Below are 20,645 nucleotides of genomic sequence, written 5' to 3'. Positions count from 1 at the left end.
TTGGAAGGGAGGATAAGCTGGATGATAATTACATTGAGGAAGGTACCCACCTGGGAGATGCTAGAAATACCAAATAGTACTGCAAAACACAGGAGACAGAAACACCCACTAAATTGCAGAGATAGTCAACCACAGTTGAGCTAAGGTATTCAGGGAACACAATTAGCTCTGCAGAAATTATTAGGAGGTAGAAAGTTTAACAAGTAGACAAAATAAGGATTCTATGTTTAAGTTACCTAGATAACACTATTTTTCAGTCTTTTAGTACTAAATGATAAAATAATGGGTTATGAGTCAACATAATTTGTTTGCATGTATGCTAACAAAGATATTTTAAGGAAATCAATGGTAGTCCACCATCAGAAAAATAAGCTGAGACACTGATTCTGAACACCCAAATCATAATAGTGTCTTCCATGTAAGATCCTGAAAACTCAAGACCTTTTTTTTTTTTAAACCTCAATATTAGCAGGAGAATTGCTTGAACCTGAGAGGCAGAGGTTGCAGTGACCTGAGATCGTGCCACTGCACTCCAGCCTGGCAACAGAGTGAGACTCCTAAAAAAAAAAAAAAAAATCCAAAACCTCAACGATATTACACAGTAGATGTCCCCTTCTGAAGTCTATTAGATGATGTTGAATGGAGTTGTAGATGCTAATTTTGGAGCTAAGCTATGGCAAGAATTTAATTCAATTATAGTTCAATGACTCTGTGACCAGTAGATAGTATCTATGAGATGGAAATATATGAAGCTCATTTCTAATTTAGCGGGGAAATCTGCTTCCTAAATGAAAAGGGCATTTATTTACATGGGGAAGCCAATGTTTTGCTTACAAGTTTCAGATGAAAGTAAAAACAATTCTACGACTTTAAAGTGTTTATTGAAACATTGTGATATCTAAAAGGTAAGAAATTGTGAGCTATTTTTTTTTTATTTCTTTTCGATGATGTTTTGTAGTTCTATTCAGGAACTTTAGCCCTATCCTTTCATAATTCCTTCCTCTCAGTGTTTCAACATGTGCATATTCCAAATGTCCCCATCTGTATTAGTCTGTTTTCATGCTGCTAATAAAGACATACCTGAGACTGGGCAATTTACAAAGCGAAGGTTTATTGGAATTCCACGTGGGTGGGGAAGCCTCACAAGCATGGCAGAAGGTGAAAGGTGCATCTTATGTGGTAGCAGACAAGAGAAGAGAGCTTGTGCAGGGAAGCTCCCCTTTTTAAAACCATCAGATCTCCTGAGACTTACTCACTATCACAAGAACAGCAAGGAAAGACTTGCCCCAATGAGTCAATTACCTCCCACTGGGTCCTCCCACAACACGTGGGAATTCAAGATGAGATTTGAGTGGGAATACACCCAAACCATATCATTCCAACCCTGGCTCCTCCCAAATCTAATGTTCTCACATTTCAAAACCAATCATGCTTTCTCAACAGTCCTCCAAAGTCTTAACTCATTTCAGCATTAACTCAAAAGTCCACAGTCAAAAGTCCCTTCCACCTATGAGCCTGTCAAATCAAAAGCAAGTTAGTTACTTCCTACATACGATGGGGATACAGGCATTGGGTAAATACAGCCTTTCCAAATGGGAGGAATTGGCCAAAACAAAGGGGCTACAGGTCCCAAGCAAGTCCGAAATCCAGTGGGGCAGTCAAATCTTACAGCTCCAAAATGAACTCTTTTGACTTCATGTCTCACATCCAGGTCACGCTGATGTAAGAGGTGGGTTTCCATGCTCGTGGGCAGCTCTGTCCCTTTGGCTTTGCAGGGGACAGCCTCTCCCCCAACTTTGTTTATGGGTTGGCATTGAGTGTCTGCAGCTTTTGCGCGTGCACAGTACAAGCTGTAGGTGGATCTACCATTCTGGGCTCTGGAGGACAGTGGCACTCTTCTCACAGCTCCACTGGTCAGTGCCCCAGTAGGGACTCTGTGTGAGGGCTCTGACCCTGCATTTCCCTTCTGTACTGCCCTAGCAGAGGTTCTCCAGGAGGGCCCTGCCCCTCAGCAAACTTTTGTCTGGGCAACCAGGTGTTTCCATACATCCTCTGAAATCTAGGCAGAGGTTCCCAACCCTCAATTCTTGACTTCTGTGCACCTGCAGGCTCAACACCACATGGAAGCTGCTGAGGCTTGGAGCTTGCAGCCTCTGAAGCCACAGCCTGAGCTCTATGTTGGACCCTTTCAGCCATGGCTGGAGTGGCTGGGACACAGGGCACCAAGTCCCTAGGCTTCACACAGAACAGGGACCCTGGGCTTGCCCATGAAACCATTTTTTCCTCATAGGCCTCTGGGCCTGCAATGAGAGAGGCTGCTGTGAAGACCTCTGACATGCCCTGGAGATATTTTCCCCATTGTCTTGGGGATTAACATTCAGCATCTTGTTACTTATGCACATTTTTTGCAGGTGGCTTTAACTTCTCCTTAGAAAATGGGATTTTCTTTTATATTGTGTTGTCAGGCTGCAAATTTTCCAAACTTTTATGTTCTGTTTCCATTATAAAACTGAATGCACTTAACAGCACCCAAGACACCTCATGAATGTTTTGGTGCTAAGAAATTTATTCCACCAGGTATCCCAAATCATCTCTCTCAAGTTCAAAGTTCCACAGATCTCTAAGGCAGGGGCAAAATGCCACCAGTGTCTTTGCTAAAACATAACAAGATTGACCTTTGCTCGAGTTCCCAAGAAGTTCCTCATCTCCCTCTGAGACCACCTCAGGCTGAACTTTATTGTCCATATCACTATCAGCATTTTGGACAAAGCCATTTGACAAGTCTCTAGGAAGTTCCAAATTTTCCCATATCTTCCTGTCTTTTTCTAACACTCCAGACTGTTCCAACCTCTGCCTGTTACCCAGTTCTAAAATTGCTTCCACATTTTCAGGTATGTTTTCAACATCACCCCACTCTACTGTTACCAATTTATTGTATTAGTTAATTTTCACATTGCTGATATAGACATACCCGAGATTGGGCAATTTACAAAAGAAACAGGTATTGAAATTGCAGTTCTATATGGCGGGGAGGTCTCACAATCATGACAGAAGGTGGTAGCAGATAAGAGAGGAGAGCTTGTGCAGGGAAACTTCCATTTTTAAAACTATCAGATTGTGGGAGACTTATTCACTATCATGAGAACAGCAAGGGAAAATCTTGCCCCCATGATTCAATTACCTCCCACCAGATCCCTCCCACAATATGTGGGAATTCAAAATGAGATTTGGGTGGGGACACAGCCAAACCATATCACCATCAATCACCCACGCAGCCACAAAATAACCTAAGTTGCTCCTAATGTTTCCTTTTAAATTTTGGCTGCAGTTTACTACTCTCTTTAATTGCTCTTCCCTGGTTCTGATAAAAAAATACAGCTTGATATAAAAGGACAAATATAAAGAAGATTCAATTGTACATAAGCTGAACAAAAACATTCAAATTGGAGTCTCAAAAATGACACACAGAATTAAAGCCACAGTTGATATAAACCATATACAAGAATATAAATTGTAATGCAAGAGTGTAAACATGGGATTTTATATGAATAAATATATTTTTTATTAGAAGTGAATTATGGGCCGGAAGCTGTGGCTCACGCTTGTAATTCCAGCACTTTGGGAGGCCGAGGTGGGCAGATCACGAGGTCAGGAGTTCGAAATCATCCTAGCTAACACGGTGAAACCCCATCTCTACTAAAAGTACAAAAAAATTAGCCAGGCATGGTGGCGGGCACATGTAGTCCCAGTTTTTTGGGAGGCTGAGGCAGGAGAATGGCGTGAACCCAGGATGTGGAGCTTGCAGTGAGCTGAGATTGTGCCACTGCACTCCAGCCTGGGTGACAGAGCGAGACTCCATCTCAAAAAAAAAAAAAAAAAAAGTGAATTATGGCTTAATTGATAATGCATGAATGTATTGATCATTTGATGTTTTTGCCTCTTGGGCATCCTTGGCTCTTGCTTCCAGTAAAAGACCCTTATTTTCCTTTGGGGAGCAATTAATTATTTTTGCCATCCATGTTTGGATGGAGCTGACACTTAGCTCCAGTGATAGGCATCTCATGCCTGGAAATTGTTTAGCAAAAAAACATGTCAAGTTATTCAAGTTGGTATAGTCAAGGTGATTCCTAGAACTACTGGAAAAGAGTGTTTTTTTCTTCCTGTAGGGCTAAACTGGTAAATTTATATCTGGTGTTTCTGCTGGTTTTCCAGTCTTCATTGGATGTACCTAAGACTGAGACCCATACAGAAGAAGACATGTCAAGAAATAAGCAGAAAATATTGCTCATGACATGGTTTCTGGTTATGCCTGAAACCAAATTCACCACTTTCTGATTAAAAATTACATATTTTAAATGCTAATTTATTTTGAAATTATGTCTTTCAACCATAAGAACTCTAAATATTATATAAAATGGTTTTATGGTTAACTACTCTTTTTGATTTGCTTTTTGATTATTTTTCTAGGATTATTGTGCTTTGAGATTTTGGTTTGAGATACCATGTAATCATTAATACCATAATGTAATATATAATTATTCATTACCTTAGGCAAAGATATTGCTTGAAAGTGGCAGAATTGTCCCTGTATAGAAATAATATTGAATTACTCAATAAGTAAAAAAATACAGATAAATTAACTAGTAAATGTTTCCATCAAGAGAGGACAGACTCTATTTCAGGGAAATATTTAAATGAGCATTACTTTGTTTTTTCTTCTTCATAATTTAATGGATAGAGGATTCATTCTTACACAGATATTAGCAACCTCAGCATACAATTTTTTTCGTTATTAAGATAAGAACTTTCACCTTTTAACTTAAAGGAAGCACTTTCATAGCTTCTTTAACTTAACTTTAACTTAAAGGAAGCACTTTCATAGCTTCTCTTTGATAGATATGAATTGCCAGAATCACTACTCCTGTGCTTTGGGACCATTGTTATGTAAAACAAGGGTACCACCACAAGTAATCTAATAACAGAGATAGCTTCTAAGTGACTCATGGGCAGGGAGTATAGATGTCCTGGAGATGCTGGACAAAAGGATGATTCATTCCCCCCCAGCTGGGGACAGAATAGGACACCTCAAGATTTCATCACACCACTGAAAATGGCACACAATTTAAAACTTTGTAATTGCTGATTTCTAGAATTTTCCATTTAATGTTCTCAGAGTATAGTTGACCAGAAGTAACAGAAACCATGGAAAGCAAAACTGAGGACAAGGGGAGAATACTGTAAAAATAAACATGAACTAAGATATTTACCTCACAGCATATGTAAAATTAACTCAAAATGCATCACAGACCTAAAGGTGAAAGCTACACTGTGAATACTAGGAGAAGATAATATAGGAGAAAATCTTTGTGAATTTGGTTGGCAAAGTTTCTTAAATATGACATTAAAAGTATGATACAATAAAAAATAAACTTCCTAAAAATTATAAGCTTTTTCTCTACCAAAAACATAAGAACATGATACATAAAATACAGATTATGTATTTGCAAAATATTTGCAGATCATATATCCGATAAAGGACTTGTATTTATAATTTATAGAGAATACTTACCAGTCAGTACTAAGAAAACAAACAACACAAATTTTTTAAATGAGTGAAAGATTTGAATAGATATTTCACCAAAGAAGATCAACAAATGGCTAATAAGTACATGGAAGTATCTCAAATTAATTTGTCATTAAGGAAACACAAAATCACAATGAGATACTAATAAGCATCTATATAATGGCTTTAACAAATGAACTGACAATACTATCAGAGAGGATGTAGTGGGTGGTAAAAGGGTACAAGCCACTGTTATCAAAAAGCAGTTTGACAGTTTATTTAAAAAGTATATATTTACCATGTAATCTAGCACTTTTCATACTAGGTATCTATATATGACAAACAGAAAAATAAACATATATGTGTATATATATATTTATATTTCCAAAAAGAGACTTGTATAGAATATTCACAGTCACATTAAACTGGAAACAATTGAAATGCCCATCAACTGGTAAACAGATAAGCAGAATGTGTTTTCACATGACGGATTCTATTCAGTAACTCAAAGAAACATATATATATAGCATTGATTCATGCCACAGCATAGATGAGCTACATAAACATTATGCTATTTAAGAAGCCAGGTAAAATAAAAGTAAAAGATACATATTATGGGACTCCATATTTTTTAATTCTTAGACAAGGAAAACTTCTAGAGGCAGAAATCAAAACAAGGGGTGTCTACAGCTGAAAATGGGAGTGAGTATTGACTATAAGCAGTCATGAGTAAAGTTTTGGGGTGATGGAAATTTTGGGGGTGAAAGAAATGTATAGAACTAGATTGTGGTCATTGTTGCACAACTGTCTAAATTTACTAAAACCAGCCCAACTCTTTCATGGAACTAATGTTTACTAGTTTTTGGATAAACACAGAAATTGACCCCCCTCCAACCATACCCTGTCTTGAAGCTTGAAACTTACATTTGTCTCATGGGAGTTTCTTCCTCAGGAAACTAACCCTCAACCCTCCTAGAAATCAAGGAACTGAAACTCACCAGATAACTGTATCCAGAAAATGAGATGCCAGACCTCTCATCCATGGATCATGATTCCAGTTTACCAATTCCTCTTCCTTACCCTTCCCTAATATTTGTTTTTGCACAAGTATTTTTCCCTGCTATATAAACCCATAATTTTAATCATTTGGGGAGATGGATTTGAGACTTTATCTCCTGTTCTCCTCAGCTGCAGCACCTGATTAAAGTTTTCTTCTCTGGCAATATTTGTTGTCTCAGTGATTGGCATTTTGTGAAGCAAGCAGCAGGACCTAGATGAAACCCTTGATGTTTTGGTAATATACATATATGAGGACATGTAAATTATACCTTAATAAAGTTATCAAAAATAACAAAGAAAATTCCACCCACACATCTGATCTTTTTAATGATCTTTATCCATTTTTTTCTGCTATATTATAGAATGCCACTCAGGCTACTTGTTCATGTATTGTTTCCTCATTTGACTAACTTTCTTCCTTCTTCCTGCCTTCTTATGCACTTTACAAAGTTTAGGTCTTGATTATTTGTTTCTTTCTTTCTCTTTTAAACCATTGTATGTTCCTCTGCTTTCAGAGACTTTACTATCAATTCCATGAACTCCATGCTACCTTTGTAAACCTACTTCTTCCTCCTATGAATGGATAGGTATGAAAGCTCTGGCACGCAAAGAAAAGCCAGACCCGTGGAAGAAAAGCAGAATTTAATCAGCAAATCCAACTATGAAAGGCTGTCTGTGTTAAGAAAAGTAATAAGCAGAAGAGAAGGTGAAATTGTGGAATATAGAACGGAGACCACACAAACAAAGATTTCAAGATAAGCTACCTTCATATTTTCCTCTGAGAGAAAATTTTATAGCAAGAGTGTAATCTTCTTAGCAGCTCCTTTCAGATGTGGTAATGATTAATGGCCAATGCTGGAGAATTGCAGAGATTTGGCAGAAATCAAGGTACAAGATATACTTGAGAACTCTACTGGGATCATTTGGGGTTAATGTCTCCTTATGACATGCCAGAATATGAGGTAGGATTGTATCACTTGGGCCTTTTTCTGTTGGTTATATTTATCCTCATTTTACATTTGAAGCCTTGAGTTAAATTCTAACTTTGACCTTATCTGACATGCAGTGGCTGGCAGCCATAGCTTATACATGTATAGCCATGCATAAAAATGACATCACTTAAGGCATTCCTTGGTGGTTTCCTAGTATGACGGAGTCTATTTTTCTTTTTTGCCTCACCAGATGTGTTTAAGAGTGGGATGAAATATAAACAAATGTTGATGGAATCAGTATTTTAAACAAGAAGGTGAATAGTAAAGTTATATGGTGACCCCATATCACTGATGATTTGTTCCTAGAAATTCTCAAGGGCAATTATAAGGATCCTTTTGCCCACTCAGGTTGAACTTCACCTAGAAGTAGAATATGCCTAATCTACAAGCTTCTGGGAGAAACAATACTTCTGTATGCACACAATATACTTGAATCGTATTCATATCATATATACTTAGAGGAAATGTATTAGTCTATTTTCACATGGCTATAAAGAACTACGTCAGACTGGGTAATTTATGAAGAAAAGAGTTTTAATTGACTCACAGTTCCACAGGCTTAACAGGAAGCATGACTGGGAGGCCTCAGGAAACTTACGATCATTACAGAAGGCAAAAGAGAAGGAAGCACCTTGTTCATATGGCAGCAGGAGAGAGAGAGAGCAAGAGGAGAAGTGCCATATACTTTTAAACCATCAGCTCTCATGAGAAGTCGCTCACTATCATGAGAATAGCATGGGAGAAATTTGTCTCCATGATCCAATTACCTCTCACTAGGCCCCTACTCCAATACTAAGGTTCACAACTCAAGATGAGATTTGGGTGGGGACACAGAGCCAAACCAAACCCAGGAACAATCCTTGAGTCACCTTAATCAACACTGGACATAAAGAACTAAGAGGGATTTGAAGTTCAATAAATTAGTTAGTTTACTGAATCAAGTAGAGATGGCTTTTAGGCAAACATATTAACCTAAATAAGCAAAGTAGGGGACATTCTTTTTCAATAACTTGGCATTACTCAGGAATGATTACTGAGTAATCAATGATTACTGAAACAACAAGTGTAATAAATTCTGATGTATTTAAATGGTTCTAGTTGGCTATACTAGAAGATCAAGTCAGGAGGGACATATCTCTGGGAACTATGGACAATCTAAACTACACCAAGATGTCATTTGTAAGTATGGGCATTATCAATCTTCTATCACAGTCATATTTCTATGAACTAGGAAACGAACTTATCTTCTTCATGGTACCTTTGGCGAAGTTTGGACAGACTAAGAATCAATGCATTGCTTTATTAAAGAAAAGTGATTGGTGTGCTGCATTCATATGCAGAAGCTTTCGCTAGTGAAAGTTTATTCCTAGGGGATGGTTTATGGTTATGCTATCAGACCAGATGCAGAACTGTCTGAGAAAGAGTATCTAATGACTACTCTGGTAATGTAAAATGTATGATATGTAGGAAAATTCTATTTTTTGCGAGGAAAGTTGAGAAAATAATATGGAAATATTAAAGTGTGTTGTGTTAAATATTTCATCTCTCTGCCTCAGATCTATCGTGTAATAAGGGATTTTTAAATTCATATATGTAGTTAGATAAAAATGAAATTTGAGTGCATACTGATCTCTAGGACAGAAAGATTATTTGGACGGGCAACATAAAACTTACAAGCTAGGTAATCCTTATGTAGAAAGATTTGCCAGAGAAAGAATTGAATTTACATGTGTAAACTAATATACCCAGTTGAATGTCTCTATCAACACTTATAAAAAGGCAGAAGTAATAGAGGATAAGTGGAAAAAAATTGTCTTTCAAATGTTAAAGAAATATCAGAACAGTTAAGTGAATCTATCTGTGGTTGTTGATTTGCTTTGTAGAGGGAATTCCAACTTCTTACTGTATGAAATATGCTCTGGTGATAGCCAGTGTTTTAACATCTATTTTTAATGCACTAGATATTATAGAAGTTAGTGTAACAAAAATTTTAAGAAGATTCCTCAGAAATGTGTAACAAGTGGGTAACACATACTGAGTGCAGATGACTTAGAAGACATAAGACATTATATCTAAAGTTATAAGACTTCTACTATGCTATTGCCATAGAAGCTATATTGTTGCCTGCCTGGTATCCTTAATTAAAGCTAAATCAACTTGGAGCTGTGTAAGGTCTACTGGGTCTCTCCAGGTTGGCATTCAGTCTGAACCTAAGGCTGCTGCTCATTAAACTATCACTGGAAATTCACTATTCAGTGTGATTTCTGATGGAAAAATGATATAATGGGTTTGCTTTTATGTTTGTTGATTTCTTCATGTGTCAATAACATTCAGGAAGTTCTTCAACAACTCCTGCTGGCCAAGCAAATTGGGGATTGCAAATTTATTTATTTTCAGATTTATTCTCTGTGGCCTTAATGTGAACAAGTGATGGTTTAAAGCTAAAAAGCATAACAGGCTCCCAGTTTTCCCCCTTCTCTTAACCATATCCTAGAATAATCCAAGATGATGGGCACCTCAGTAGGGTAGGTGGTTGGCAAATTTATCACTTTGGCTGTATAATTTGGAAAAAGATATTGATAACATTAATAATAATATGATCATTAAATATTTATATGAATGAATAATTGTCACTGAAGATGAATCTCCCATCTATGTATTTTTCTTCCCAAAAAAAGGCCAGAAATAAAACAACAAGAAGATGACTTTAAAGCATTTCTTTTCACTGCCTATTTAAAGGGCTTGTTTCTTTTCTGCAGCAACTTCATGATCCTTTTGTAAAGGTTCATTGGTTCTAATTACTCAAACTCTGAGACTGGAAACTGGAACCTTAAGTGCTCTAATGCTATCAAATTCTCTCATGCTCAACTTACACTCTCAAAAAAAGATTTCCTCAAAGTTGGCTTCCATTAATTCCCATCTCATTAGCTTTAACCCATCGATTTAAGGACCCAGTCTTTCATACTTCTTCAAGAAATCTCATATTGTATACAATGCCAAATCTAAACTACTCTACATGCAAGGTACCCATCTTAAATTAATTTATAAATAATTGATCCATTTATTCAGACCTTAATTTGTACCAAATATCTGACTCTGAAAAATGAAGAGTGGAAAAGAAACAGAAACAATAACTTCTGTCAAACAGCAGGTGCTCTACGAAAGGAGATGAGAGAAAAACCTATCTTTAATCGAAATGCTGTTATAGAAACATAAAAATACATTACAAAAGTACAGAAAAGCCTGTCATGACAAAGGGCCTGGGAGAATAAACCAACATATATTTGACTTAGTAAAAGAAAAGCAAATCTTTTAGCATTCAGTTCCTCCTCTCTCCAATGCCAGTCAAATTTGTATCTTTAATGCCTCCTGAAATTACCACGCCTTTAGCCGTATCATTTCATCTTCGACATCATATCATCTTCACCTGCCTATCTGAGCACTAAACATCTTGATAGGTTCATGAAGCTCTAACAGATCATCATCCCCACTCACTTTTGATGAATTCTCGTTAGTGCTCTTAGACTTTCTCATCAAATTTAACAATTCAATAATTGTGATGTTTTCTGATTATTTCACCGTGAAGAAGGATTATTTCTTGCAAAATATAGTCAACTCCTTGAGGATTAGGGCTGTGCCTTATTCGTTCTATGTATTTTTCAGAGCACTCAGTTTAGTACAAATCACCTAAAAATCTGTGTAGATTAAATTATAATCTAGCCAAGAAAGTAATACAACATGTAACATACATATATTAGGACTTGCACAATAGTGCTTTTGTTTGTTTGTTTGTTTGTTTCCTTTGCCAAACTGGATGAGCAAGTTTACTAGGGTTTTAAGAAATCCCTACTGCTCTATTTAAATGTTCGTTTTTTCCCCTAAGATCTCCTGTATTTGAAATATCTCAATATCCAACTATTTTTATTTTACTCAGATGACTATGCTTGGACATTATAACAAAATTTACTACCAGAGAAAGCTGAAAAGAAAATGAGCTCTTTTTTGGAAACAGTAGGTGAATAAAAGCTAAAATTGATCAAAGAAATGTTTCATTTATTGGACATATGCTAAAGAAAATAGTATAAAGTATATTGTACATTTTGTTTCTTCTAGAGCAATATCAAATTTCAAGTCAAATATCTAGTAAACCAGCAATATATAGAACCGTAAGTATGAGTGTGAATATTGTCAAAATTAAAAATAAGCAATTTACATGATTGTAAAAACAATCACATACAAATAAGCAAAAGCTTCATAAAAAATGCAAGCACCTAAGTATTAATTATTGAAACTGGACCATGAAATTGGACAACTTTCACTATGACAACCAAAAAACATGATAGAGAAATATAAAAGTAAATAATTGTGTTTACAAATGAGTTTTCTTTAAAAATATACACTGTTAAGTATATCAAGGAAAGGGGATAATGTCTGAAAAATAATATAAAATCTAAATATTCTTTTTTCAGTTATAGAAATTCAAAATGCAAGGAATTGTGATTACTATAATGCTAGCATTAGTATTTCTCCAAATTTATCAAATGGGAAAGCTCAGCCTAAACTACATAACCCCTAAGGTTTTAAGAGATACTGAAATATGTGCTAAACACTTAATAATGTTTAATTTGATGATCTAAGTCATATTTGTCATGTATTATAAAACCAAAATATAATTTGCCTTTCTTCATTAGTAGTCTAGTAATTACTTAAGGTCATAAACTATATGTTGATAGTTTATTTCTTAAGATTTGGCATCGTGTGCAATACTTTAAATGCTCTACATGATAAATGATTTTCAAATAAATGTGTTAATTATTCAACTTTGCCTCTTTAATAGCATATATGATTGACTTATGTTTTCAGTCAGTTTAGCATCCAAAGAGTCTTTTTGAAGTGATTCTTCTGAATAATCAAGTTTGGAAGTACTATGTTATCAGGATACTAATATAACTGTAGTTTAAAATATTTTACTTTGTAAAAAATTAAAAAATGAATTAACCTGAAATATAAGTAATTTCCCATGACTCATAAATAAATTCCTAATACATATTTTACCTACATCTATTAGTTCTTTTTATCCATTTTTTCATTTAACAAATATTTATTAAAGGTCAATGTGCTGGGACTGTGTAAGGTGTTAGGCATACAGTAGTGATGGAAAAAGAAGAAAAGTATGCAAAAAAATTGACAATAATTTTATTCCATTTGAGCCTATAATTAAGTGAAGGAAACAGATAGTTTAACCATATAATTATAAATTTTTAAATGTGCTGTGAAGGAGAAATCAGGATGCGCCAAGATAATAAAGGGGTAACATTAAGAAGAGGAAATCATGGAAGGCTTCTTTGAGGAAGTGGCATTTAAATTAAGATCTAAAACATGGAAAGCATATGAATAAAAGTTAACTCATCACAGTGGGAGCATCATAACAAATAAGAGAAAGATCAAACGCTAAGTGAAGAAATTGAATGCTAATCCAGTAATACAGGATACAGATTATGGGCTTCATTTTTATAGCAGTAGAAAACCATCGAAGGGGTCAAGCATGCTAATTATTTGAGTGATTTCAAATGTAATATAGCCCACTGGCTAATGAATGAAGAGGAGGGAAAGAGGAGACATAAATAATACTCAAAGAAGGACATTTCACAGGTTTAGGTGAAAGTTGATGGTGGCAGTGAAAGAAAAACAAGTAGATGTATTAAGGCCAGGCGTGGTGGCTCACACCTGTAATCCCAGCACTTTGGGAGGCCAAGGCAGGCGGATCACGAGGTCAGGAGATCAAGACCATCCTGGCTAACACAGTGAAACCCCATCTCTAATAAAAATACAAAAAAAATTGCCGGGCGTGGTGGTGGGCTCCTGTAGTCCCAGCTACTCGGGAGGCTGAGACAGGAGAATGGCGTGAACCCGGGAGGCGGAGCTTGCAGTGAGCCGAGATCTCACCACTGCACTCCAGCCTGGGCGACAGAGCGAGGAAAAAAAAAAAAAAAAAAAAAGAAAAGAAAAACAGGTAGATGCATTAAATAAGTATATGAGAAAAAATTGATAGGAGTTGGTAATAGATTGGAGATGGGAGTAAATGAGAATGTTTCAAGAATAACTTTTTCCAATCGAATGGAAGGTGTTGCTATCTTCTTTTCCTTCTTTCTTTCTTTCTTTTTTTTTTTTTTGAGACAGAGTCTCGTTCTGTCACCCAGCCGGGAGTGCAATGGAGCGATCTTGGCTCACTGAAACCTCCAAGAGATTCTCACGCTTCAGCCTCCTGAGGTGTTGCTAGTTTCTTAGATTGGGGAATATCATCCATTTGAAAAAATCCAGATAGAGTAACCAAACTTGGAATTCAATTAAAGTCCTCAGCATGAGTGAATAACCTGTATAAGTTCAGAATTACATGTTGGTGTATGTATTTCAATTCTAATACAAATAGGTTTAGCCAAGAAATGCAGTGGTCTTTAGAAAAAAATAAAATGCTTCAAATATCAAAAATAAATTAAAATTGTGTACTAATGTAAAAATAGGTCTACATTTTTGTAAGCTTTGCTCATCAAGACTTTATCCAGTATTTGCTGAAATACTGAACCCCCTCAAGACCTTAAGTAAATATAACCCTCAAACTGTAATCATGACATTATACACGCAAACCAAAGAAAACAAAATCATTATTTGAAAGAAATTGTCATCTATGGCCATACCACTCTGAACCCTCCCAATCTTGTGTGAAATAAATTGTCAAGAGACATTAAAATACTACATAGTTTTATCTTAAACTTGAATATTTGAAATTACAAAAACATAATTTAACATGTAATTTTATATGTTATGTACATGTGTCCTCCACAGAGCACTAAATAACACAGGATACACAGAGGTATACACAGATAAGGTAACAACAAATATTAATAATCATAAGTGCTTTACATAATTTATGAGAATGGTACAATAATAATAGCAAGTTACCACAAATGCAGCATTTGGTAAGCATGCATGTGATAGTAGTTTATATAATTATTTTAATAATCACAACACTCTTGTGAGGTTGATACTATTATTATCACCATTTTAAAGATTGGAAAACTGAAGTACAGAAGGTTACGTCATGTAATGGTACAAAGTGGCAGAAAGAAATGCAACTAGCTAGCCTGCCTCCCAATTCTATTGTCTTTAAATTGGATTCTACTTCATCTCTGTCACTTAAAATCCCCGTTAATTTGGAACAATCATCTATCATTATATTAACTCATATTTTTCTATAAAATTAGGCTATGAAAAATAATTATGTTCCAAGTTTTTTCCAGTTCTAATATTCAATTACCTATGATATAGAATAACTAAGAAATTAAAATATTTCCAATTTAAGAGCAGGAAGGGGTAGCTTGGCTAAAGCTGTGAAGTTAGAGATCATCTCGGGAAAGGACTATGTGAGGTGATACTTAGTGTGTGATAGAATTCTTATGCCAAATAGAGCATATATCTGGAATTAGGTGTTTTCTAAACTGATTGAGGGTACATTAGTCGAGGGAATTAAATTCTATGGATATTAACTGAATCCCTACTGTGTGTAAGTCATTATACTGACCACTGGTGGTTAGATTATTAAAAGTTTTTGTCTTAAAGGAACTTACAGATCAGTAGGGGAGACAGACACGTAAAAGCTAGCCTTAATGCAAGCCACAATAAAACATGTGGGAGATACAGTTGATAGCTGGTATGTGGAAGCAATTAATTTTGACTTGCTAGGAAAATATAGCCTTTATTAAAGAGGTAACAATTGTACTGTATGTTAAAGATTTTCTTTTTTAAAGATACAACTTGGATCAAACCTTCAACCTGAGAGAGCTCTCAATAGTTATAGAATAAGAAGAATATTCCATGCTAAAAACAAGTAAAACAAAACCCTATATATTCTCAGATTCACAACATGAAGGGATGTAACAGGAGATGAAACAAATATATTTAAGAGTATTACACAGATGTCCTTGACTGTATGTGTGGAGCTTTCTTCCTTCCATTGGTAGGTTTTCCAGGAGGGTGAGGATCTGTTCTGACTCAGTTTCAGAATAATCATCTGGAACAGTGTGGTAGGAAATCTGTAGAAATAGCCAGATTGCCCAACATAGTTTACTGTAGTAGCCTAAATTATGGCCGCATATAGGCATGGGAAAGGAACTGGTGGTGGAAATGGGAATGCAAATTGGTACAGTCACCTTAGAAGACAGCTTCTCAGTTTCTAACAAAGATATCCATATTCATTCTATATGATCCAGCAGTCCCACTCCTTGGTATTTACCAAAAGGATTTGAAAATGTATGTCCATGTTTAAAAAAAAAAAAACTTAGAATGGATGATTATAGCAGCTTTACTAATAATGGCCAAAACTTGAAAGCAACCAAAATATTATTTCATGGAAGAATGAATAAACTGTGTTACATCTAGATAATGGAATATTATACAGCACTAAAAAGATATGGGCTATTAAGTCATGAAAAGACATGAAGGAACTTTAAATACTTATTACTAAGTGAAATAAGCCAGTCTGACAAGGCCACATACTATATGATTCTAAACACATGCTATTCTGGAAAAGGCAAAACCATGGAGACCGTAGAAAGATCAATGATTGTCAGGGGAAGGAAGGAAGCAAGGGGGAGAGAAGCATAGGCAGAGCACAGGATTTTTAGAGTAGTGAAACTCTTCTATGTGGTACTATAATGGTGGATATATGTCATTAGGGCAAAACCATAAAAGGAAGCACCGAGAGTGAATCCTAATGCAAACTACAGACTTTGGATGATAACAACGTGTGAATGTAAGTTCATTAATTGTGGCAAATGTATCACTTTGGTATGAGGTGTTAATATTGGGGCAGGTATGCATCTGTGGGGACAGCGAGCATATGGGAAATCACTGTATCTTCCTCTCAATTTTGCTGTGTACCTAAAACTGCTGAAAAAACAAAATCTTTAACAAAAAAGATGAAATGATGATCTACAAATACATTTTACAATAGAAATTGCCTAAACTGAACAATAATTTGGATGTATGCAGGTAAAGCAGAGGGAAAACAAACAAGACTGCAAGGTGCCTATGCTGCTGCCTGTGAAACCTAAAGATTAATGGTGTGCATCACGATATAGCTGCCTCCAATGCGACTAGATGCATGTTTTTGAGTGTGTGTGTGTGTTTATTAAAATAAAGATAATTGATTAGTTAATGTATTTTGGGATATGTCCAATTTGAAGTGCTTGTAAAAGATCCATTTTGTCATGTCCAGTTGATACCTGGAATGTCAGCTTGCTGCTTGGGAAAGAGGTCATCACAGGGCATTTAACTTCGGGAGACAAGTATATATAGAGGTGATGATTGAAAACTTGAGAATAGATGAAAAAGAAAAGAAGTATATATACGTATTTGAAGAATGTTCATTTTTAAAAGGTGATAATTGAACAAGGGGCCAGTAACATCTCTCAGCCAACAGAGAAGTAGGATGGGAACAAGGGAAGTTTTTCATAAAAGGGTATAGTTGAGAGTTTCACAAAGATTAAGGACTTTTGAGTTTGACATGTAGAAATAGACTGATGGGATATCTAATTTTATATGATTTTAGTGGTTTGATGTGAGTGAAACCCAGATTATATTATACACAAGATAGATAAATACAGATATAAATATAGAGATATATATATAGATCAATATATGTATGCAGGCACTTAGATTGACACATTTTTGTCGATAAGGAAAATAATCAGAGTGGGATAGAAGCATGAAGAATTATATCTGGGAGTAGGGATTAGACCAGAACCTGGGGATGTTAAGAATGTTAATTGGGCAAAGGGAAGGAATTAGTCAGTGGAGAGAGATTATTGCATCAAAAAAATGGAATAATTGGTGGAGCACAGAAATTGGAAGGAGTGCAGTCTAAGACAGGAAAGAAGAGTAAGAAGCATCACAGAAGAAGGGAAGGAGAACTAAAAAACAAAAGAACAATGAAAAGAAGTGGGGTGAGGATCAGCGGACTCAACTCTATGTGAGATTCCATCTTAATGACTTAAGAAGTACAATTATTCAGTGGTACTCTTAAAATATTGTTGTTGTTTAAAACTGTAATTCTCAAAATTGGCTGCATATTAGAACTGTTTCAATTTCTCAAATAAAATCTGTCTAAGTGAGCCTGTTATGGGTAGCCAGATCATTTAAATACAAACATCTTAGAATGAAGTGCTGGCATCAATACTTTAAAAGTTCCTCAGGCAGAATGTTAATATTGAATTATCATTGAGAATCACAGTTTAAGAGAATTGCAGATGTTTGCGAATAGTGTTTATGGAGAATTAATTGGATAGCTAGCTACTAGTATTTAAATCGACATCTTCAAAATATTAAAATCTGTATCCTGTATCGGGAGTAATTGTCTTTTCAAGAAAACTAGCAATGTGTGGATTGGTATTTGTGGAGCATGGTATTTATTAGTGTCAACCTATACAATTGCATTGACATCTCATAAAATGGTCTGCATGGAATGAAAAATGAAATTATCTCATGCAGTAATTTTCCCTTAAACAAAATATGTGTTAATAACGTGATTATACTTCAGCTCCGGTTACGGAAGATGATGTTGGTGCTTTAAGGCATCACTCCTCTAAGTGTTGTTCATGACCCATGTGCGTGAGAATCACTCCAGTCCTTTTTGAAAAAATCAAGTGTAAGAGACATATATAAAGTCAGAAGCTCAATTTATAACTGAGAACTTATAACAAGGATCTGGTTAAAACTTTATAACCAACTTATTTGCTCCTTGCAGACAGGGTATATACTTAATAAGAAAAATATACTGTACTTAAAAAATTGAGTATGCGCTCACATCAGGCTAAAAGAGTCTCATGGCTACACTGAAAATGACAATAATTAAAACCTGTTGCCCAAGTGTCTCTTTTCTTGAAAGTGCTCATTGTCACTTTTTTTTCTGACACTTTCCGTCTTTGACATCAGTTTACTAACCACCAAGTAAACTGATGTATCCTGTGTCAGGTCAATGTGGGAAAGGCAGGGTTGTGATGAGGTGTAGCATAGGGACCTATGTCATGACTCTTAAAGTTATATGTAGATCAGAGTTCTGTATCAAGTTTCTTTGTTTTAAAAATATTCTCTCAATGAGAACTAGTTTATGTCTAGGTTCTTGGAGGATGTTTTATAGCGAGACCATTCTTCTACCACATACCAGAAATAACATTAAAATTCTAATTATAAAGCTTCATTTGTTGACTTTTAAATAATATTTAAAATTGTAGGCATGCTGACACAAACAACAATCTATCTTCATAATCTGCATAGTTCAGGAAATATATAAAATATAAGTCTTTAAAGGCAAGGAAATATCTGTTTCACAAAGAGATACATAAGGGAAATTAACTTTTGTAGACTTCAAGTGAGAGAAATAAGCCTTTGACCCCCTAAGGCAAACATTTTTGAGATACAGTTTCTCCATATAATTGCTATGATTTTCTTAGTTACACTTTGTAGTTCCCTGCTGGCTGTTTTTCTGTGTAAACTTACTTTCATCTCCAATTATGTCATTATAGAGATGAAAATCAGGTCTAATTAAATAAGAACATGACAATAATTGTCATTCTTCTATTTATGTAAACTATGATTTTTCTACCTGTGAAAAGGTGCTTTAGCAAAGAAAAATGTAGCTCTCATGGTCTATCAATTGACTGGAACTAATAGTCATATATCTACAGCTTCCCATTCTCTCATATCTTTATTCATTCATTATTACTTGTCTAAGGGTCTTCCTTTCTTTCATCTTCAAATAAGCATTTATTAAGTAGCTACACTATATTTATTTTATTTTATAATTTTAACTTTTATTTCAGATTCAGAGGGTACATATGCAAGTTTATTACCTGGGTATATTGCATGATGTTGAAGTTTGGGGTATGATTGATTCTGTCACCCAGATACTGAGTATAGTACACAATAGTTAATTTTTCAGTTGTCCCTTCTCCCTCTCTCCCTCCATAGTAGTCCCCAGTGTCTTTTGTTGCCATCAGCAGCTACCGTATTAAACATCTACTATATGCCATGAACTACAGATACAGATGCCACAGATACAGCAATAAACTAGTTACAGTTCTGCCCTGAAATCAAATGTTTTAAAACACATTCATTTTATTAATGTGACAAGTACCATACCAGTATATTAAAAAATTTACCGTAGCAGTTTGAAACATTTTTTCTCTCTTTACCAAATACACAGCAGAAGCTATTTACACATGGAATAAACATTCCGTTGAATTCCCAGTCCCCAGGCTATCATGTCACCCCTTCTATAGAACTCAAGAAAGCATATCTTAATTCATAAATAAAAAAATAATAGCATTGAATGATTTCTGTTTTCTTTCACATTTTGCTTGTTTGTTCTTTGTGTTTTTCTTTTTAAGACGGAGTCTCTCTCTGTCCCCAGACTGGAGTGCAGTGGCACCATCTCGGCTCACTGCAACCTCCACCTCCCGGGTTCAAGCAATTCTGCTGCCTCAGCCTGCCGAGTAGCTGGGACTACAGGCGCATGCTGCCATATCCGGCTAATTTTTTAAAAAAATTTTATTTTAGTAGAGGTGGGGTTTCACCATATTGCCCAGGCTGGTCTTGAGCTCCTGAGCTCAGGCAATCCGCTTGCCTCGGCCTCCCAAAGTGCTAGGATTACAGGTGTGAGCCGCCATGCCCGGCTGCATTGAATGATTTCTAATTTTAATTAACAATTAATGCAAAGTTGGTGATGATTTATCCTTGGAATAAATATTTACTGCATGGCTAATATGTCTGCCATGTGCTGACATTACAGTGGCAAACAAGACAGCCAAAGTTGCTAAACTCCTGAGTTTTCCATTTGGAGTGAGGGAAAGAAGAAAATAAGTTAATTTCAGATATGGGCTATGACCTTGATGAGAGAGGAAAAGAGATAGAGAAAAAAAAGTGTGTGTGTGTGTGTGTGTGTGTTTGAAATAACTTATTTAAGTGTAATAAGCACA

The 20,645-nt window shown here is 35.6% G+C and overlaps 1 protein-coding gene across 19 annotated transcripts in view; it reads right to left on the bottom strand.

The window, feature by feature from the left end:
• Window positions 1-20,645, bottom strand: part of PCDH15 (protocadherin related 15) — a 1,013,670-nt gene that overhangs the window by 364,062 nt on the left and 628,963 nt on the right. The gene's annotated exons all lie outside the window — the stretch shown is intronic.

Source organism: Pongo abelii, chromosome 8 (genome assembly GCF_028885655.2).
Source record: "Pongo abelii isolate AG06213 chromosome 8, NHGRI_mPonAbe1-v2.0_pri, whole genome shotgun sequence".
In the NCBI taxonomy this organism is placed as follows: domain Eukaryota; kingdom Metazoa; phylum Chordata; class Mammalia; order Primates; family Hominidae; genus Pongo; species Pongo abelii.
The sequence above is the reverse complement of the archived record's forward strand: the minus strand, read 5'-3'. Positions and strand labels throughout refer to the sequence as shown.